The following is a 23,137-nucleotide window of genomic DNA, read 5'->3' as shown; positions in this document are numbered from 1 at the left end:
TATCAACAACCTCAGATATGTAGATGATAACCACTCTAGTGGCAGAACGTGAAGAGGAACCAAAGAGGTCCTTGATGAGGGTAAAAAAGAGTCAAAAGCTGGCTTGAAACTCAACATTCAAAAAATTAATCATGGCATCTGATCTCATCACTTCATGGTGAATAGAAGGAGAAAAAGTGGGAGCAGTAACAGATTTTGTTTTCTTGGACTCCAAAATCACTGCAGACAGTGAATACAGCCATGAAATTAAAAGACACTTGCTCCTTGAAAGGAACGAACGCCATGACAAACTTAGCATATTAAAAAGCAGAGCCATCACTTTGCTGACAAAGATGTGTATAGTCAAAGCTATGGTTTTTCCAGTAGTTAATGTATGGATGTGAAAGTTGACCCATAAAGAAGGCTGAGCAACAAAGAACTGATGCTTTTGAATTGTGCTGCTGGAGAGGACTCTCGAGAATCCCTTGGACCACAAGGAGATCAAACTAGTCAATCCTAAAGGAAATCAAGCCTGAATATTCACTGGGAGGACTGATGCTGAAGCTCCAATGGCCACCTGATGCGAACAGTCCACTCATTGGAGAAGACCATGATGCTGGAAAAGATTGAAAGGGAAAAGAGAAAGGGGTGGCAGAAGATGAAATGGTTAGATAGCATCAGTGACTCAGTGGACATGAATTTGAGCAAACTTTGCAAGATAGTGGAGGACAGAGGAGCCTGGGATGCTACAGTCCGTGAGGTCACAAAGAGTCAGATACAACTTAGTGAGTGAACAACAGCAAATTAGTTCTTGTCAATATCTCTCCCAACGTCCACATTACCAAGTCCAAAGACCAACTTTGCGTTTTCATCTTACTCCATCATTTGACATAGACATGTCATGCACATTGAAATGCTCTTTCTCTTGCATTCCCAAGCATCACTTTCTTCGTTCCTTCTGTGTCACTTTCATTCCCTTCTTATCTTATAGATCTTGTGTCATGTTGTCATGACATGGGGGCTTCAAATAAAATTTACACACTGACTATTCTGTCTCCATCCCAAACCTGATATTCATACTCCAGTGAAAAAAGTGAAGTCGCTCAGTCATGTTTGACTCTTTGTGATCCCATGGACTGTAGCCTACCAGACTCCTTCATCCATGGGATTTTCCAGGCAAGAGTACTGGAGTGGACTGCCATTTCCTTCTCCAGGGGATCTTCCTGACCCAGGAATTGAATCTGGGTCTCCTGCATTGTGGGCAGGTGCTTTATCATCTAAGCCACCAGGGAAGCCTCCTTCAAACTCCAGAGTAGATGTACAACTATTGACAAACTTCACTTAACACAAAATACTACAGTCTGTGGGGTCACATAGAGCTGGACATGACTGAGCGATGAACACACAGCACAAGTACTGCTGGAAACTATTTTGCTTTTCATTCCCTAAATTGAAGTTCAGGAAGACAGCTGTTACCATGCAAGATATAAAGTGAGTCCCTGAAATATTTCAGTTTTTCTATTTGAATTTTTAAGGCATTTGAATATGCTAAGAGATGGAGAGAGATCAATTGTACTCGTGTTTGTGTGTGCTAAGTCACTTCAGTCATGTCTGACTCTTTTAGACCTTATGGACTGTAGCCTTCCAGGCTCCTCTGTCCATGGAATTCTCCAAGCAAGAATCCAGGAGTGGATTGCCACATCCTCCTCGAGGGGATCTTCCAACCCAAGGATCAAACCCATGTCTTGTATATCTCCTGCATTGGCAGGATGGGTTCTATACCACTAGCCACCTGGGAAGCCCCATTTATACCCATAATTAATTACAAAGGTTAAGATTGAGCTTAGGTGAAAACATTTCATTTCTTACATCAGAGATTAAGTTAAAAGATTAAGTTAACTTTTAAAGTTATATGCTAAATGCCTTTTCATTTCTCTGTCTGCACATAGATATGGTTCTCATAATTCTTTCTCTGTTTTTGCCAAACTTTCCCCACAGCTCTAGAGGAATGTGGACAAAGAATGTAGAATACATGAGTCAGTAATTTTGAGACAGATTACAATTTAAGTAATCCAATTATTAAGGCTGGATACAGTACAGTAGGCTTAAAACTTAGGCTACATTCAATATAAATTTTGAGAAATTTATATTGGTGCCTACTCTCCAATATTTAAATTTTATTTATTGACTTTCCATTGAGAAACTTGTCTGATCAGAGAAAATCATTCAAAATTGTAATTGCCCCCAAAATTGAGGAATATAGTCAATAATTGTCCAGAATCTTGGAGGTATTAATACTGACCAGATTTAGATGGGCTCTTGCAACATAGTGGGAGGAACCCTGGCTAGAAATCCTGGTACTTGCCACCAAGGAGTTGTTTTGAATGAGTCACTTCTATATGGGCTTCTGCTGCCTCATACAAAAAATAATGTGGAATTAGTGGTTTGTAAGGGTCCTTTTCGGAGAAGGAGATGGCACTCCACTCCAGTACTCTCGCATGGAGAATCCCACGGACAGAGGAGCCTGATAGGCTGCAGCCCATGGGGTCGTGAAAAGTCGGACACGACTGAGCGACTTCCCTTTCACTTTTCACTTTCATGCATTGGAGAAGGAAATGGCAACCCGCTCCAGTGTTCTTGCCTGGAGAATCCCAGGGACGGGGGAGCCTGGTGGGCTGCCGTCTATGGGGTCTCACAGAGTCGGACACGACTGAAGCGACTTAGCAGCAGTAGCAGTAGCAGCAAGGGTCCTTTCAGGTAATTACATCTTTGTTGTTGTTGTTTAGTTGCTCAATCACATTCAACTCTTTGCAGCTCCATGGACTGTAGCCTGCCAAGCTCCTCTGTCCATGGAATTTCCTAGGCAAGAACACTGGAGTGGGTTGCTATTTCTTACTTCAGGGGATCTTCCCGACCCAGGGATCGAACCAAGTCTCCTGCATTAGTAGGTGGATTCTTTACCACTGAGCCACCTGGGAAGCCCAGGTATGTCTCACAAACTGTCTTTTTTCCCCTATATCTTTTCATAGATGAATGGGATTGAATGGGAACTTACGCCTTCTTTTTTTGCAGGCTTGTGCCTGTGACTTCCCCTACTTCTTCTTTTTTTTTTTTTAATGTAAACTTTTTTATTTGGTGTTGGGGTGTAGCTGATTAACAGTGTTGTGGTAACTTCAGGTGAACAGCGAAGGGAGTCAGCCATACTTATACATGTATCCATTCTCCCCAAACTCCCCTCCCATCCAGGCCGATAGAAGGCAAACCCTGTTCTTATGTTCTCTGCAGGGGAGTCCACTTTTTCTCTGTCTAGTATCCCTCTAGTTTTGTTAGGGTATACGTAACGTTGTTTTGAAAAATTCTTCTCCTCCCTCCCCAGTCCTGCAGTTCCCTTGGTTCTTCTTGTGCTTAAATAATCCATCTCCTCTTTCACAATGATTATGAAATCAAGCTGCTCCAACCTTAAGAGACTTTTTTCCTGATTATGCATGATTGGTCCCAGAGACACGCATGTGACCGAACTGGGCCATCAACATTTTTCCTATAATTGTTCAAACTAAAGATGGGGGAAAAAGGCATTTCCTCACTAGTGATGAAGGGAAATAGGAAGCAGGTGGCTTCACATTCTATTGTCTTGCTACGTGGAGAAAGTTGGTCTGAGAGGGTGATATGACACAATGAGAAGCCAAGGCAAGAGATGAAAGAGATGGCCTTGGTGGTTTTCGAGGCTGTGGCCAGCTGAATCACCCAGCTTCCTGCAGTTACATGAGCCTTCCAATAAATTCCAGTTTTTGCTCAAGTTAGTTTGAGTTTAGGTGTCTGTCTGTTGCAACCAAGATGAATTACTGACTTTTAATTTTATACCCGATCAGATGTGAAAATACGTGGTTGGAGAAGCAGCCACTTCTTTCTTCTTTCTTTTCTCTACTCTCCCACACACCTTTTTAAGCTATCAAAATAATTGAGGGCATATGCAAGGATTCTGGTATGAATTAGTATCAATCACTTAAGAAATGGCTTACTATTATTCTTATTCACTCTGAGCCTTCTGTCCCTTCTGCTGGTAATAGTCCTTGGCTCCCTGGCCCCAGGAATGAGGACTTGACCCAGGATGCCGTAGTTGTGTTATTTTATGGCTCTGGGCACAGTGATACCAAGATGTGAACACATAAGCAAAACCAGATCAGTGAGGGTATTTTTCTGGATTTTTTCAAATTGGACCTGAAAAGATGCTCTTAGACTCTCGGGCCACAGAATTGCTATCATGTGAGTCTGATGTGTCCTTGGCTATGTTTTCCAAAGAAAGGATTGAAAAACTATCTTCATGGGGAGAGAATTTAGCCAATTGGCAGAGAAAGACAGAAGTGTTGGAAAGGAAGACTCTTGATACTGTTGTGCCTCTGGTCCCAGTTATGGCCAGCTAGAGCCCCATCATCAGAGTGGGGTTCTTGAGAAGCAGATGCTGAGGTGGGTTTTGACACACTGGCTATTTTTAGGAATCAATGGCTGTGGATTGTACCTTGTGGGGAGGGGATCATGTTACCTTGCGAGAGAGGAGTTTTTGCATTGTTTTCAATGAAGGGGAGAATGCTAGCTCTTAATAGGGGTGTGTGGGCCACATTTGTAGGCTCCAAAATTGCAGAGGCCTCTGGGGTTCAAGAATTGGGGTGGACCTTTTATCAGGTGATCCCCATCCCGAGTGACAAGGTCCCATTGTCTCAACCAGGTCCTGATCTTTTATAATACGGACTGTATCAGCTGGGTATCCTCCTCTAGAGTTTTGTTGTCTTGACTTTAAGCCAGAATCTAGTCCAGTTTTTTTTCTTCCTTCTGTTGGTGGAAATGATCTCTTAGTGAGGGACTTCAGAGGCCCTCTGGCTTTCACACTTGGTTTTCATCATCTGTTAATTACCTGTATCTTTACTAACAACTTCTGGAAGAGTTTCAAAGGCAGTCGCAGGATCAGCAGCATCAGTATAACCTTGGAATGTGTTAAAAAAAAAAAAAAGTATAAATTCTTTAGGCCCATGAAGACCTTCTTAATCAGAAAAGTTGTATTGGAGCTCCGAAAACTATGTATTACCAAGAAAGTTATTTTGCTTCATGGTAGTTTGAGAATCATGGTTTTAGAATGTTGGTATAACTTAGCAGTAGCCATTGGAGAATACTGTGCCTTTGGTTACAAAGTCCTAACAACTCTGAAATACTGATACATCATACCAACTAGTATGTTCCCTTCTACAGATACGCCATTCCTGTTCAACACTTCTGCAACTTTTATTATTTTTTTTAAGTTTACGGTGTTATTTATGGCTGCCCTGGGCCTTCATTGCTGCATGTGTACTTTCTCTGGTTGTGTCAGATGGGAGCTCCTCTCTAGTTACAAGGCATATGCTTTCCACTGCAGTGGCTTCCCTGTTGCAGAGCACAGGCTCAGTAGTTGTGGCACTGGGCTTAGTTGCCCGTGGCATGGGATCCTCCTGGACCTGGTATCAAACCTGTGACTCCTGCTTTGACAGGAGTGTTCTTAAGCCCTGGACCAGCAGGGAAGTCCTCACTGTGACTTTTAATACCATGTGCCTAGAGCTGTCTGGGCTGTGTCTGCCCAGTGACTGAGTCCTTTTTTGCTAAAGGCCAATTTAAGTTAGAATTCTGTCACTTGACACTGAATGGATTCCAACCATTATACCCGAAACACCTAAGTATACCTATGGGGGATGTATTTTTATCAACATTATTAACAATAATACTTTTGCATCACCTAATCATGTCACATTGCTTCTTAAAAAGTGCTTTCATACGTTACTTCATGTGATCATAACAGTAAAGCTGTGAGAAGAAGGGCCAAGCTGGTTCTATTATAGTTGCTTGGGGCTCTCTCTCTCTGGATCATATTTAGTTTTTCTTCTTTTATGATATAAAACATAATGTGTAGTAAGGTAGAAACTTCAGGTTGTTCGCTGTAGTGTAGGACTCGCTCATTCTTTTATTGCCTTTAATTGAAACTTGCTCCCGTCATCTCAGGAGGACGGAAAAGATAAAGACCTGTCCTCTGACTTCCTCAGAGGCCCTTTCTGCAGAATGTGCTGTCACCAGGATGACACAACCTGTCCACACAGCATATGACAGTGTTCAGTGACAATATTCCTCACATTCTCCCTGGGTGCACGTGCAGCCACCAAGTGACACGCTTGATGCTCTCATTTCGGCAGCGCTCACATTCAATGCCAATCACTGCTCTCGGCCAACTGCGGTTTATATCAGTTGTGAAGACACACGGACAGGTTCTTCCATTGCATGGTTCCCGTATTTTGCATCCCTGGTCTTGGCCTCTAGGTCTTTACAGCTGAAATTGATAGTCTTTACTCCTGTAAATATTTTCTTTGTAGCTATTTCAATGGATTGACCAGAAAACGTTTGTTTAAACGTGTGATGTGAGACTCATACTGTTAGATATTATGGCAGAGAATAGAAATATATAAAGTATATGAGAAACAGTCTACAAACCACACTCTCCTTAGGTGGGTCTCTGAGGTCATTTTCTTTAGTTTCTGAGTCCTGTGCAAGTCAGTAATTGAGGTGACACTCTCAGGAGGACCTTGCAAGGGAGTGGGGGAAGTGGGATAGGACAGGGCGAGAAGCTAAGCAAAAAGTATGGTTTCAGAAAACATCTAGGCACAGATTGTTCTCTTTGCAGGACCCTGGAGAGGGAGTCATACCAAGAGTTGTCCTGGACAGAGGCAAAGGGACCAGGCTGCTTCACCCCTTGTGCTAGGCAGTCATTGGCCCATGAGCTGTCTCTGGGGAAAGGGGCATAACACCCCAGACAGCTTCTGTGGAGTCGACTCCCCATCAGCCACAGACAGTCTTCTGGAGAGGTTTGCAGGTATGAACCTTTAGGGCCAACACCTGAAGCAGGTAGAGGGTGGGTGCATGATGTGGTAAAGGGGAATCAGAGCAACAACAGCACCTTATGCATAAAAATAATGACCTGTAAATCTAAAATGATAATGATGTTAATAATAGTGAATAATCATATCGCATTTCATGTATGTCAGACACCATTCTGAATGTTTCACACCTGTTGACTCATTTAATCCTCCCAAGAGCCCTATGAGGTAGGTAGTAGTATTTTCCCCATTTTAAAGATGAGCCAATTGTGGGTGGTTGTGATCTCAGAAATAATGTGGGAAGTGAGAACAAGCAAAAGCCAGGCACATGGAAAATATAGTCCAGGCAATGTATCTATGGGTAAAGAATGGGGTAGTCCTGGTGTTTGCCCAGACAGATGGGGTTTCGACACAGGCAAAGGCTGAGAAGTACACTGTTAGTAATGAGGCTATGGATGATAACTTTCTGCTATTTACGCACCTCACCAGCTGACCAACACCAAGGCCACTGTGAGAGCTAGTGTCTGAAACAGTCCCCACTAAGCACATGATCACACACCTTTGAATTTCAGAACATAGATAATCGGTACATATGGTTCAATCTAATACGCTGACTGTATTCGTTTTCTAGGGCTGCCATAATAATGTACTACAGACTAATAACAGCAGAAATTAATTTTCTCACAATTCCGGACATTAGACGTTTGGGATCAAGGTAAGGTTGCTTTCTCCTGAAGCCTTCCTCCTTGGGTGTAGACACAGGGCCAACTTCTCTGTGTTTTCAATGTGGTCTTCTCTCTCTGTGTATCCTATTCTCCTCCTCTTATAAGAACCCCAGTCATATCGGATTAGGGTCCACCCTATAGACCTCACTTTAATTACTTCTTTAAAGATCTTATCTCTGAATACATTGTGAGGTAATGAGGATTTGGCCTTCAATATATATGAACTGGGGGAGGGACACAATTTATACAAACTCAAAGTGCTTTCTACATGTAATATGTCTCCTGAGAAAATTAGCTGCAGATGTTTTCTTTTGTAATCGTTGTCTTGCTTTGTACCAAATGACTACCAAGAAATCGATAACTGATTGGATCAGTGGCTGAATCACAGATAGTCCTGAAGAGGGCTGCCTGTTGTGAGACCTCTTCTTAATAGCACAGATTGCAGTTGAGCAGGGAAATCAACCCAAACATACCCTTTCTTTTGATGTGTTTGAATTCATAGCCTATAAAGAGATGGAAGTTAAGAACAGAGGGTAAAGCAGAGACAGAGAGATGCCGCATCAGGAGGGGTAGAGTAATGGAGCTGGGAGCCAAGGATGGCCCTCTGTGCTGAAATTTGCCTCTTTGCCCTCAGGCCTTCCCCCTGGCCTTCTCCCGCCCTGATCTGTATCACTACCTTCAGATATGTTAAGCTAGTGGAAGGCACTAGTGAGAGGTCTGACTGCAGGAGGAAGGGAGAAAACCTACTCTTCTTATCTTGGTTGATGTCTCAGGCAGAGGCTGTATTACCTTCACAATTCCAGTTCTTCCTGAAAATACCTTCTTCAAGAGTTCCAGCTTCCATTAGGCAGGCCCCCATGGCTCCATTTCCCCCGGTGGCCACTCTTTGTGGATTCTGTAACACCGTAGCCTCTCCCTTTGTTTCTTCAGCCCTCAGTGATAGCAGATTATCTCTGTTCTGATGAATTTTGCCTTCCCTGTTGGACTCTTCATCACCTTTGTTATTTGTGAAACCAGTTACTCTGTTAAATTCTTTCTACTTGAAGTACCTAGCATAATTTCTCTTTTCCTGATTAGACCACCGTTCCATCTTTTCCAAGGAGACGAATTCTAAAGTTGCTGTCAAGGCGCCATCTGTGTTATCCTAAACAGTTATGAATAGCATTCTGTTTCCCATTTTGGTGTACATTGTGCCAATGGTTTTGGAGGTTCTTTCCACCCCATAGGACTTTACAATGTATCCATTATTTGAAGTAGATTGAGCAGATTTCTGATTCTTGCAGCCTGAAGGAGTCCAGCATAACTTAGGCAATGACCTATAGAGAAATAGCAATTTTATCAAAAAGGCAAATTGTTAAAGTGTCACAAAAAGGTTTAGGATAAGGGTCACTCTCTTAATAGCAGTCTTTTTATCATTTGTATGGGCGTTTTTCCTGTTTACCCATTTACCAGCTAGAATTCTTAGACTGGGCCCCAACAGGAAAAGCAGACGCTGATGAGACTGTGGACCTATTTCTTAGCTACTGTAGCATTTAAGATTATTCCCCTTTCATTTCTCAAACAGTAGAGATGTTCAAGGTTATTTTTAATTATCCATATTCCTATTCAAGTCTCAGAGTTAGTCTTATAATATTATTGCAGCAGAACCATGAAAAAGTCTTGAATAACTTGATCTATTGAAAGAAGACATAGGCAACTTGGGGCCAAGGCAATTGTAATGTTTTAAAAGCCCCATAGTTGACTCTGATACACATTCAATGCTGAGAAACACTAATATAGGTTGGTAGAATTCTAGTATATGTTAAAATCTACTTGTTGTTCAGTTGCCCAGTTGTATCTGACTCTTTGCGACCTCATGGACTGCAGTACACCAGGCCTCCCTATCCCTTACCATCTCCCCAAGTTTGCCCAAGTTCATGTCCGTTGCACTGGTGAAGCCATCCAGCCATCTCATCCTCTGATGCCTTCTTCTCCTTCTGCCCTCAATCTTTGCCTATCAGGGACTTATCCAATGAGTCGGCTGTTCACATCAGATGACCACAATACTGGAACTTCAGCTTCAGCATCAGGCCTTCCAACGAGTATTCGGGGTTGATTTCCTTTATGATTGACTGGTTTGATCTCCTTGCTGTCAAAACTAGTATATGTTAGTAAATGTCTTTCAACAGTTTTTATTTTTTTCCCTCCAAGAGTCATCTTGGCTGGGTGGGAGATTTTCATGCTCTAAGTTTACACATGATATTAGAAGCATATTTGGAGAAATAAATGTGATTTGACATTGTTTCAAATTAAGTTCATGTGAAGACAGTGCTTCAAACTGAACCCACATAAAGGGATTTAATGTGTTCCATGGGATATTGGATAGAGCATAACACATAAATCTTAGACCAAAGTCCAGGCCAAGAAGAAGATGGTCGTGTCACAGTCCCAGGCTGCCATGTGTCAGAGACATGAGTCCTGAGTTTTCCAAGCAGTTGCAGCATTGCCACTTAGAAAACATCCCCATTACATCAAATGATAAGAGTTTCCGTGTGGTCGCCTGGAGTATTGCTCGCTGACAGGTTTTAAAGCGATGCTTCTTGTAACACAGCTCTGCTGGGAGGAGCTGGGGCAGCCCAAGCCATGTGCTGTACATCATGGTGAGTGGAGTGACCAACATGTAACTGAACAGAAGAACTACTTTCAATGCAGCCAGAGCTGTCTGATGGGAGAAGATGGATGAGTAGGAAGAACTAACAAATCTTCCCATGCTTGGGGTGGACAAGGGGAAGAGCACTGACTCACTGGAAAAGAGCGTTAGGTTTGATTCTTCATGCTGGAGGGAGACCAGCTTGGGTTGATCTTCTCTTAGTTGCAGACCAGTGTGGCAAACCGGGATAATGATGGGAGTTCTGGGTAGAATTTTACTAACACAGAAGATCTGAGTGCTTCCTGGAGACAGCACATTCTGAGGGCATGAGAGAATCAAGAAGTAGGAGGAACAAGAAATTCACCCCCCACGCCCCTGTTGGCATTACCCGGTGATGATGGCTCTAGGTGGGTTTTTCACATCAAGTCAGATTAGTGGCATCTCTGGGGGAAGGAACACCCAAGGGATGGTAGAACTGAAGATTCCAAATGGACAGAAGAGAGAGCTGTGCCAGGAGAGTGAGCCTGAGCATTTTCACAAAGACGCTGGGTGCCTGTTGCCTTAGCGTGGTCAGTTTTGTTTATGTCCTTCTAATTTTTCAACTGATGCTTCTTTCTTACAAAAGGAAAAATGCAAAAATCATGAAGTAGGTCTGTGTATGTTCCTCAAATGATAACTGATTCCAATGACCTATTTAATGTTATTTCAATATTAATGCCATCATTGTGATTAAATAGAAAATATCTTACTATATAGTATAGAATAGTTACTTGTGCAGTTACTTTATTAACATTTTCTATTTATGGTGAAAACTAGTAAGATAAATCATTTCAGTTGGATGAGGAAAATAAGGGAAAAACTGTAGTTTTTTTTTTTTCCTTGAACTTTAATACTTTCCATGAAAGGACCTCAAGGCATGTGCTTCTTTGAGATAAAATACATTTTACATCACTGTCTTTCCCCTCACATCATGGGTCTCTGCCTTTACCCCATCGGATGTTGGCTCAGCGGCATGTCTTATCTCTTCCTAACATGCATCCTGCCATGCTATATTTCTTAAATGAATGGAAACTTTGTTTAAACAGAGGAGAAATATAATGATCACCTCACCTGTTTAAAATGGCTGCATGAGTATGCTTTGGTCATTGTCATTAAAAATGTATTTGCTTGGCAAGTTCTACGGCTGTATGAATTACTCTATAAGAATTCCCCACAATAGTTACTAGGAGATGGAAATAGAGTTAAATGACTACTTCCACACGTATTTTAAAATTAAAGGCAGCAGTTTAATAAAGCGAAAAAGAGATACATTTTGGAGTTAGAGCTTCATTCTGATTCTTGGTTTCCCATTTACTTTTTGTGTGACCTTGGGCAAGACGTATGACCTTGTTAAGGCCTCCAGTGCTTCATCTGTAAAATGAGAACAAAATCCATTTCATTAAGTTATATTGAGAAAGAGATGCTACATGAAAACAGCCGACAGAATACTTGGCATAGAACAGAAACATAAACATAATTGTTTGCTTCTTCTAGGGCTTCCATTGTCACTGTTTTTAATTCTACTTGAGAACTCATTGGTAAAACTATGTTATATAGATGTTTAAAACTGCTTTTGTTATTGTCTTCCAAGAGTGAGTCAAATTTGCATTTTCTTAAGATAACAGAAAAGAGAAAGTTCAGTGAGGATACAGCTGTTAGGTTAGGGCAAATCATCTTAGCATTTGCCTTTTTGATCATTTTGCATTATTTTTCCATTTTACTTTTAAAACTTCCAAATGTTATCAAAATGAGCACTTTCTAGTTCCATAGAAGCTGTTCAAATTTTATATTCTCAAAAGGACTAAATCGGTGGCAACATTCTGAATACTCGGAAAAACAGCTTGACAAGTTCAGTCGAAAGAGAAACAGACATAAGTAATGAGCATTAAAAAAAAACAAAAAAACACAAAAAAACCTTACAGGGATATGAATTCAAATTGCTTGATTTTTTTTGGTTTTACAGGACCCACATAAAGAACCCTTTCTATGGAGGAAAATAATGATATCACTGTGGCTGGCAAGGTCAGCTGGGACATTGGCTAGGTAGCAGAAAATACATTTCTTGGCTTCATTTCCTTCCAAACAAGGGCATATTCCATATTTTGCACAAAAAATCTATCATTTCATAGCTGTAAAAAGAAACAAGGTTTAGAAAGAGTGTGATGTGGTAAATGGAAATGTCTGGAGTCTGATGTACTCAGCTGAGGTCATATGACAGCTGGACACATTTGAGAAAGTCATGTATCCATCTGTACCTCAGTGTTTGAAAAAATGGGGACAGTGCCATCCAATCTGCTGGCTGGTTGTGAGAATTTAAATGAGATAATGCATGTGAAAGTGCCTGGAATATATAAGACTGTTAGTAAGAGTCACTGGGTACTTTGGCCACCTCATGCAAAGAGTTGATTCATTGGAAAAGACTCTGATGCTGGGAGGGATTGGGGGCAGGAGGAGAAGGGGACAACAGAGGATGAGATGGCTGGATGGCATCACCAACTCGATGGACTTGAGTCTGAGTGAACTCCGGGAGATGGTGATGGACAGGGAGGCCTGGCGTGCTGCAATTCACAGGGTCTCAAAGAGTTGGACACGACTGAGCAACAGAACTGAACTGATCTGAAGAGTCACTGGATTTATTTTGTTTGTTTTTTACTAATGATATTCTCATTTAATGGTTAAAATAAACCAAACCTAAGAGGCCAAGAAAATTTGGAAATCTCAGAATTCTCATGAAGAAACCTTTTAAGAACTTCTGTAAAATAATATCATGAACATATGGAGTAGATTTCCAACTCGAGCACACTGTGGCCTCAGAATTAAGATTAAGATGATTGACTTTTACCTACCCTGGAAACTGTGACAGGAGTTCCACGCATCTGAGCTCTCACAAACCTAAGTTTGCCAAGACTGAGGAGGCACGAAGCATTCATTGAAGAAATATATCTGCTTCCAAGCCTTCAGAATTCGTCTGATTTAAAGTTCAGGGTTACATGTACAACTCACCTACTGTGAGAATGACCATGGAGATTTCTTAATACTGTGGCCATTTTAATTTTTTTTCTTCTTTCCTCTATTTACATTTCTGGTGGTGCTTCTCAGAGATTAAATCACTAGCTCAACCAAAGCATTTTCTCCAGTATTTTCTCTTACTCATTAGCTCATTCCCAAAGTTATGCTACAGTTGGATGAGGTTCAGTTGCTTCTGAGAGACTTGTTGTTTGACGTTTAGATTCCATTCACATGACTTTATCCTTCATAACTCATAGATGATCATTTATAAAAAATACTGTCAGGAGCATGTTATGTGAAAAGTCATATTTAAGAGGCTCCACTCCTAAGGCAAGACCTATTAAGCTGTAGTAAGACATCGAAGTTACAAGGAAACTGATTGTCTCTCTGAATTATGCTCAATCTCTTTCTCAGTCTCTCTGACGAGGCCTCTCATCTTAATGTGTTTGTATAATAGAATTAGAGATTTGGAAAAGGTCAGAACTGAGATGTGAGAGTTAGACTACAAAGAAAGCTGAGCACCGAAGAATTGATGCTTTTGAACTGTGGTGTTGGAGAAGACTCTTGAGAGTCCCTTGGACTGCAAGGAGATCCAACCAGTCCATCCTAAAGGAGATCAGTCCTGAATATTCATTGGAAGGACTGATGCTGAAGCTGAAACTCCAACACTTTGGCCACCTGATGGGAAGAACTGACTTCCTGGAAAAGACCCTGATGCTGAGAAAGATTGAAGGCAGGAGAAGGGGATGACAGAGGATGAGATGGTTGGATGGCATCACTGACTCAATGGACATGAGTTTGAGTAAATTCCGGGAGTTGGTGATGGACAGGGAGGCCTGGCGTGGTGCAGCCATGGGGTCGCAAAGAGTCGGACACGACTGAGTGACTGAACTGAACTGAGAGTTCATTAGTCCAACTTCCTACTTTTACTGGAAGATAACTGACACAAATGTTTAACGGTTTTTGTTTTCGAAACATGGAAGATAATGAGATTGTGTTGATGTATAAAGCGATACTTCAGGCCAAGGCCAAATCTAAGAATAGGAAGCAAAGTTGCTTCTGTGCCCATTGAAGGCTGGGGAATAGAGAAAAAACTATGATTTAGTGGAAAACATCACTCAAAGCTTCAGATTACACATCTGTAAAATAGTGATGTTAGTAGTCTGTCTACGGGTTTTGTAAAGATTATGTGAAGCAACTCATGCAAAATACTTAGTCCAGTGCCAGACACCCACTAAGAACTGTGTTTTCTCTCTCTTTCTATATATATATATATATATATATATATATATATAGTTGTGTGTGTGTATATATACACATACGTAGAGTGGCATAGTATACATGACATAAAAGCTACGACTTTATTTTTAAGAAGTAGTTCAGTTGTATTAAATACATTGACACTGCTGTGCAGCCAGCAATGCCATTTATCTCCAGAACTCTTTTCCTCTTGCAAAACTGAAACTTTGTACCATTAATAATAATACCTCATTCCCCCTGTCCCCCAGCCCTTGGAAACTACAGCTGTATTTTATCTCTCAATGAATTTGAATTAGCCACTTTAGCTAGCTCATCTGAGTAGAATCATACAGTGTCTGTCCTTTGAGGATTGCCTGATTTTATTTAGTATAATGTCCTCAAGGTCCATCTATTTGGAGCATGTACAGAATTTCTCTCTCTTTTAGGTTGAATAAGATTCCATTGCATGTCTATGCCACATCTAGTTCATTTATCTGTTGATGGACACTCAGGTTGCTCTCATATTTTGGCTATTGTGAACAATACTGCCCTGGACAGCAGTATTTTCAAGATTTGAGACCCTGTTTTCGATTAGTTCCATTTTATATCTAGAAGTGGAATTGTCAGAATGCTGTGAGTCGAGAAGTAAAAAGCAGTAAGAATGTCATGTCACCACGGAGAAGGCTTCCAGAAGGAGAAGGAGAAAGAGAAAGAACACAGAAATCTAGCAGTAGAACTCACGTGATTGTGGACAGGTCTAGATCTGCACTGTCCTCTACAGTGGTGATAATGCCATTTGAGATGTGGCTGGTGCCACTGAGGAACTGAGTTTTTAAATTTTTAGTCTTAATTAATTTAAATAATTGCTTATGTCCATGGCACCCCACTCCAGTACTCTTGCCTGGAAAATCCCATAGACTGAGAAGCCTGGTAGGCTATGGTCCATGGGGTCGCAAAGAGTCAGACACGACTGAGCGACTTCACTTCAGGGGCAACCATAGAAGACAGAGCAGAGAGCACGCAATCTATAGAAAAAGAGGTCACTGAGGGGTATTGAGGAAGGTTTTTATTTCTGTTTTTCTCAAGATATTAGAGACTTACAGGATTATAAAAATGATGAGCATTAGGCAGAAGAGCTTTTGAAGTTGAAGCACAGGAATAGGAAAATAATCAATAAAGTTTCTGAGAGGAGGTAAGGTTGATAAGATCTAGAGCAGGAGGGATTCTTCGGCCTTTCACAATACACAAGATTATGATGATTCTATGGGAGGAGAAAGGAGGAGTATGATGGTGTTGGCAATTGTCAGGAGTGTAGGCTGGTGGCAGGAAGCTGAGTGGGTTTCCAACAGACGGATTCCATTTTCTTCCCAGGATGGGAATTGAGGTCATCTACTGGGAGGGAGGGAAAGAGTAGTAAGCTAGAGATTGCAGGAGTTGAGAAGATTTAAAACAGCTTTTGGAAAAGACAGAATGCTGACGATGGAAACCTGTGAAGTTTGTTGAGCAGTCCTTATTTTTCAGACGGGGAAGCCAGACTTAGGAAGGTGTGCATGTCGCTTAGTTTCTTTCAAGTCCAGAAAACAGTGGAGACTTGAATCTTTCTGAGTCCACAGATTCAGTTCTTACACTGCCAGTAAATTAACCTGCCTGTGCCAAGCTCCAGCGCCTTATATGTGCCTCTTCTGATACTTTTCACCTCCATCTTTTATGGTATTTATTCATGCAAAGGCTCTGTTTCTCTTAGTAAATTCCAGGTGTGCAGAATCCATCGTCTTAAAACATCCTAGCCGCTCCACAGTGCCCAGCACAACTCCTCACAGACAAAGGAGGCTCAGTAAATATTTGTTGAGTGGTGCATGGCTGGATAAAGGGAGGCAAGATGCATGAGGTGGAAGAAAAGGCCCTTTCTCATACCCGGGTTCACCTTCCCCATTCTTATGCATGACTGACTCCATTTATGCTCTGCATTTCTGGCTTAGACATAGCTGGAGCCTCTCCCCATTATCATGATGGTTTGGAGAGACATACTTGAAAATCAAGTGAAGCAATTCAGTGTGAAAAAGAAGGGCTGTTATTTTTCTGAGATTTTTTTTTCCTTTTTAAAAAATTATTTAATTAATTTATTTTGGAGTCCAGACATGGCAGGAAAGCTGACACTTGGGAGGTTCCTCTTTCTCCAATATAACTGACATCACAGAGTTCATGCCCTTATCTTTCATTCTCAAGGTTATAAACAAACATTGAGATTGGCCAGAGCCCTGACCTTGTGGGTGACTAAGGCCCCTTGGAGTTAAAATCTAACTAAGATTTCCCCCTGGGACTCCAATTCTATCATATTGTGCTATATTTACCGATGATGTTACACTTTATCTTAGCAAATATTTAATTTGTTGAGAGAAAACATGTCATGAATGTATTACTCATAAGTTTCCCTGTTTCCCAAAGATTCTGGCAAGTGGCAGAGCTGGGATTTCTGGGGTCCTATTCATACAGCTGAAACAAAGCCAAGGGCCAAACCTTAGCGAATTCAGAGGAGAAGAGATGGGTGTTGTACCGAGGCTGGCAGCACTTGCTGAATGATTTGATGTGGCCAGTTGATCAGTAGGCATTTCCCATGCGATGGTTAGCTTAACTCTGAAATCAAATGGTTTTAGAAATAAGTATCTAAGAACCAAGAAAATGTATCTGACTCACTGAAAATATGGGAAGCTCACTTTTATTTTCCCAATTCCATTGTCCTCTGTTCAATTAAATATGCATGTCACTGACCATGGATAAATCTAAACATTGATGGGATTTTGCATCACCAGTATTTATGCTCACGCCAGAGCTCCTGAACTGAAACACCCCTGAGAGAATAAAATACCTGTTGGCATTGATGGTTTTGAGATTATCGAAACATATACTATTTTAGAAAATCAAAATATGCTGTTTTAAAGAAGAGTTTTTTTTTTTTTTTTTTTTCAATAAGCACCCTTAAAACCTCGTTATTTGTACTGAGAGCTGAAACCTGACCATAGAAGCTGTTTTCTTGATTTCCCAAGTGACCTCATAAAGGGTTTGGACTAACTTTCTCTTAATTCCAAAATCCAACGAAAATAAATTTTATCCAGATGTTGGGCTTGGAGATTCGTGTTACATTACAAACATAACTGAATATTTGTTTTTGGAAAAATTTACTACTGTATATCATTTAAAGTAAAGGTTATATGTGTTTTTTCATTCTTGTCACAGCTTCTTATTCTTTTAGCCTCTGAAGCCACTATCCCATCCTGAGTATCTGACGTTTCTGTGTTTGTCGACAGTGCGCATGATTAAAATGATATTTTCATATTTCAATGTAGTTGGAGCTCCTTAAAGTAGAGGGTTGTAAGTGCAAAAAAAAAAAAAAAATAAGATATGCAGCTCCCTAATGGCTTATTACCATCACATTTGCAATTCAGATCAGCTCTAAATTGACTGAAATTTTTAAACACATAGCAGGCAGTTTAAACTAATGATTGTCTGGAGGTTCACATCTGACATGAACTAAGCTTCTGTTCAAAACAAATTGCAAATAATTCCTCCCTTAGAGTCAAAATGTCACTTTTAAAACTCCATGTTATTGCTAGATTTTTGTCAGTTACATACAAAAAAAAAATCTGCTTTTATAGTGTGTTCTATCTTTGAAAGGACTGAGTGACACCATTTCCCTATTAAAAAAAAATAACACAACACCACGTATCTATATATATGGCTCTCCATCAGTTTCACTGGGAATCACCTCCCCCCCTTCCCCCTCTTCCCCTTCAAAAATCCTAATTGTAAAGTAAAACACCCTTGGGGCAGTGGTAGACCCGGTTGCTAAGCAACCCTCAGCAGGTAGCGGGATTCAGCTGCAGATGTCCTGATTCTTTCCTAAGAACCTTCTTATTACTGTTTGTGTTAATCTTTAACCAGGCTTTTAAACCACAGCCTTTCTCTCGGGTCTCTTGTTGTTAGATTGCACAGGCCTCCTCAAATGTTGTCCCAGAGGTAATGGTATTAAGGGGTGGCTATTGAATGTTTGGAGAATGATAAGCACTGAAAGGGATTAGAGTTGCATGTTCCAACTAACCTTATTCTTCCGTTCTTAAAAAATATCGTGAAAATTGGACCCTAATAGGAACAATGGTTGGTGTTGACACACAGCTCTGAACCTGCTTTCACTCTGAGCTTGTAAATATGGTGAGGCCACCTCATGATAATTGTTCTTTTTAAAAGATCCACATTCTCCTACCAAGACCATGTATGGAATTCATTTAGCATTTGTCGATAGCCTTAGACTGAGTCCCAAGTCATTCGGTTTAATTACAGGAGAGCCAGGTACGGATGGGTTGATGGACAGACAGAGTTAATAACGGGTTGAGAGAATCTCCTTCTTTGGAGAAGTGTTTCTGCCTCCAGTCGGGGAGGAGGGTCTTCACAGTCCCAAAATTCTGTGATTGGGCTTAAATTTGACCAGTTCTTCAAGGCTGTGTCAGTGTCATGTGAGAAGAGAGGCGCATTTAACAGTGTGGAGATCTCTTCATTTCCTCTGTTGTGAGGTTTGGATAAATTTCACAGAAGACCCCTCATAGCTGTTATTGGCCAATAGGAGTAAGCTCATAAAACATGTTAAAATAAGCCTATTTCTGCATCCTCCTTACACAACATAGGGCAGAGTAAAGACAACACAATTTCTCCGAGGCCTTTTCACTCCCTTTCAGTAGATTAAAAAAATCATCACAGATGATTCACTCCCAGGACCTGCATTCTGTGTCATTTAAAAGGAATTCAGGCCTTTTCCCAACATAACATTTGCTTACAGACCTGATCCTATTATGCAACAGAATATGTGCTTATTAACACTGATTAACTGACTTGGAAATTGGAGAAAGGTCAGAGCAAATGTGAGAGATAACATTTTCATGTTTTCCAGACCTTATTGAAGTTAATCTATATCGATAAAATCTTCAAATTTTGGATTCATCACACACACATCCATACACAGACAAATAAGATATTAGTCTCCTGCTTTCTGAACTCCATTGATATTCTCCTTTGTTTGAAGCTATTTATGAGATATTTTGATCTTAAATTTAAAAAAAAGGAAAAAAGTATAGCTGCCTCCAAAAGGTTGACAGTTGATTGGTGTCCACCATCTCCTAGGTTGTGTGTGGACTAGTTCATTTTTATTCCTCTCAGTCAGTTCAGTTCAGTCGCTCAGTCATGTCTGACTCTTTCTGACTCCGTGGACTGCAGCATGCCAGGCTTCCCTGTCCATCACCAACTCCCAGAGCTTGCTCAAACTCATGTCCATAGAGTTGGTGATGGCATTTATTCCTCTAATTCCACCAGACATCAAACACTAGGAAAATACCTTATATTCCTGATGGGGAGACTGAGACAGGGAGCTTGTTATCCAGTTTTTGGACTGTCATGTTTGAATGACCCAAAAGTACCATGATATCAGATAAGTGTTCTCCAATATATGATGGCCTGAAGGCTTTCATGAGTTTCATTTTGCGTTTAGAAGACCAGCTCATTTTCTTTCCAAGAAACCTTGGATATACCATTGAGAAATGATAAACCTTCTCTATAATTTTGAATTGTCTTCTATTTAAACTCCAACCTCTGTCTTTGATCTTTCTCTTGCTCTAAGAGAAATTATTTTGTTACATGATGATTGGCCAAGTGGGTCTATTAAATTCTGAATACAGCTGGTGTTGATTATAGTTCTGCTAATGAAAGTATCTTTGTGCAATCCTGAAGGCAACTTGTAAAAGTAAACTGATGAACCTAGAAGAAAAAATTTTACATGTCCACTCATAAGCATGTTGATGGATTCCATCCTAATCAATCAAAACTTTGTTTGTCAAACAATAGTTTGTCAGATGCCAGTAGAGGAAAATATTAGTTTAGAAAAGGGCAGTTTGAAGCAGTGTGCCCATGCCTAGATTGTAGAGCCATTTTTACAGGATGGGGTTTGGCCTTTGTCTCTGCAGGTAGTGGGAATATAGGCTCCACCCTTTCAATCACTTGCTATCTCCAGGCAGCTACCTGTGTCTATTCAGGGCAGACAGATTCACGGACCTCATGGCCACTCCCCATTCATGTCCAGGATCTGTGGCTTCAAAACTATCAGTCTCCATGCCAGAAGTATAACTCGTAACTGTGAAGGGTATGATGTTGGGGTGACCCATTGTAGGCTCTGTGGTTTTCATTGTTGTTGTTATTGATGCATGAACACACTTTTAATATTTCTAGTCCCCCAATTTCCTTCTTTTTGACTTCTGAATCTAGGTATGAATAAAAAAGGGCTACCCTGGTGCTCAGATGGTAAAGAGTCAGACATGACTTAATGGCTAAACAGCAACAACAAATGGTTTACAGTAAGTGGTGAAGATTTGTTTAGTCCAGGGCTCCATTGATATTTGGGTATTACTGAATTTTGAGCCCAACAATTCTTTAGGACGAGGGCTGCCCTGTGCATTGTGGAATGTTTAGCAGCCTTCCTGGCCTTTACCCGCTGGATGTCTCTCCTCATTTGTGATAAGCAAACCTGTCTCTGGGTGTTGCCAAGTACTCCGTGGGAGTACAAAATCACCCCCTGTTGAGAACTACTGGTTTATTCCCTTGCCCTAGTGTGTGGTGTAGGCTAGTGCATCAGCCTCACCTGTAAGCTTGTTAGAGATGCAGAAATTCAAGACCCACCCCAAACCCACTGAATAGAAATCTGTGTTTTAATAAGATCCTTAGGTAATATCATATGAACGTTAATGTGTGGGAAGTGCTGGTATCATCTTGAACAAAAGTCTGGCCTTATTTATCTTGTAAGCTAAGGTAGCACAATTTCAGGAGTGGAAATGTAATCTCAGTGGAATTCTCATCCTGCAAGTTGATGTATATACTGGCAGGTATATTTAGAGCATGGTTCATTGAAATATTTAAGGAAAATCAAAGGGCACTGACCAACCTAAAAATCTTTCTTTTCTCCCAATAGTTATCATGTTGTTTTCTGTTTTGGCCCACTTCGTGCCGTATGAATGCAGATTAATGATACTTAGGAAATGTTTGCATCTCCCAAGCTAATCCATAAATAACACCAGTAATAATAAATACTGAAATTCATCCTAGTGTTTATTATGTACTAAGTGCTCTATCAGGGTCTTTAATCCTCCCAACAACTCTGTGAGGCATTAACCTTGTTTGACTGATGAAGAAGCTAAGAGAGAAATTAAGTGCCTTTGTCCTGATGTCACATTTGTACAGAGTGAGGGGGGTCCGTGTTCTTTCCACCCTTTTCTTCTACCTTCCCATCTAAGGAGAGCAAAAACAAGAATGAATATTTTCTCCAGCTTATTATGCCTAAACAGCATCCATGCAGATTCTCAGCCCCAGGAATAACAGGGGGAAAGAATCGTTATTTTTTTTTTTTAAAGTCCCTTTTGTTCTATCTTCTCAGGCAGTGTTCTCATTATACCTTGAGAATGTCTGGTTGTTGCCAACAGCTTGAGGTGAAGCATCCGCTCACCCTTCCCTCCCCTTGCCCTGAGAGAATTAGCGTCCAGCAACAACAAAGCCCTGTGGTACACTGTAAGAAGCTTTCTGGGAAAGGACCGTTACGTCTCTTGTTTTTGAGATCTGCCCACTGATAGGACGGGGTACTATGCACTGATTCTGTAGCCCAAAGGTTTGATGAGTAGACACAGAGAAAGAAAACTAAATGTGGCACTCACATGATTTAATCGAAATCTAATACTTCAGTGATTCTTTATTTTTCCTTCGTTAGAGAAACCCTCTGCTCTTGCTTCTGATCCTTTCTTTGGCTGAACTTCTGCTGTATCACCCGCCTATTTTTTAATTCAACCTATATTCTATCAGACGGTATTCCCAGCTTCCTTTTATCACCATGGTGACACCATACGCTTATGCCTTTATTAAAAATTTATCTTAAATAGATCTTCTAGGAACTAGTCTTTTAGGCAGTGACAGTTTTTCAGTTTCAAATGCACCATAATGTCCAGATACTGGGAATTTGTGTGCAAATATTATTCCACTATTACTATAAAGGGAAATAAAGCAAAATGTTTAAAATTAGATAGCTACTATTCCTGCTGGATGCTTATGCATGGAAAAAGACATTTTATATGCATTCCATTCTTACTTTCCAAGTGCACTTGGCACACAGTCTTTTTAAAGAAGAACTTTATGTAACCTTGAATTAGCTTATATGATCATCTACATTTGGTCAATTTTTAACTTTTAAACTTAATGTCAACTTTCCAGAAATATGTCCTATGAGAAAAATCAGAAATGCTGATGAAGATTAACATGCATATAAACAGCTTAAAATTACTTCTATATCCAGTAATGAGAGAAGAAATAATAATAATTTATACTTTGATATAGTATGAACTGGTATGGTACAGTATCATATTATTGCTATACTACAAATTGCTCAACTGTAGTAATGACTGAATAATAAGCATTTCCTAAGAAAGATATTGCAAATAATTTTAGTAATGAGGAAAGGATTATAATGCAGTAATTGAGAATATACTAAATTTATTTGTGACACTGCTTTTGTCTTTATAGCTATGTCTATACCTCTTTAGTTAATTAAACAT

The 23,137-nt window shown here is 40.5% G+C and overlaps 1 protein-coding gene across 3 annotated transcripts in view; it reads left to right on the top strand.

The window, feature by feature from the left end:
* LOC147347652 (uncharacterized) overlaps positions 1 to 23,137 on the top strand; it is a 521,220-nt gene that overhangs the window by 445,984 nt on the left and 52,099 nt on the right. For all 3 annotated transcript variants that reach the window (XR_015152401.1, XR_015152384.1, XR_015152365.1), the window contains 2 exons: positions 6,674 to 6,862; positions 7,498 to 7,581. The gene's annotated coding sequence lies outside the window, so the exon portion shown is untranslated. The remainder of the gene's footprint in view (positions 1 to 6,673; positions 6,863 to 7,497; positions 7,582 to 23,137) is intronic.

Source organism: Bos grunniens, chromosome 23 (assembly GCF_055505025.1).
Source record: "Bos grunniens cultivar Pamir isolate PY7600 chromosome 23, Bosgru_T2T1.0, whole genome shotgun sequence".
In the NCBI taxonomy this organism is placed as follows: domain Eukaryota; kingdom Metazoa; phylum Chordata; class Mammalia; order Artiodactyla; family Bovidae; genus Bos; species Bos grunniens.
The sequence above is the reverse complement of the archived record's forward strand: the minus strand, read 5'-3'. Positions and strand labels throughout refer to the sequence as shown.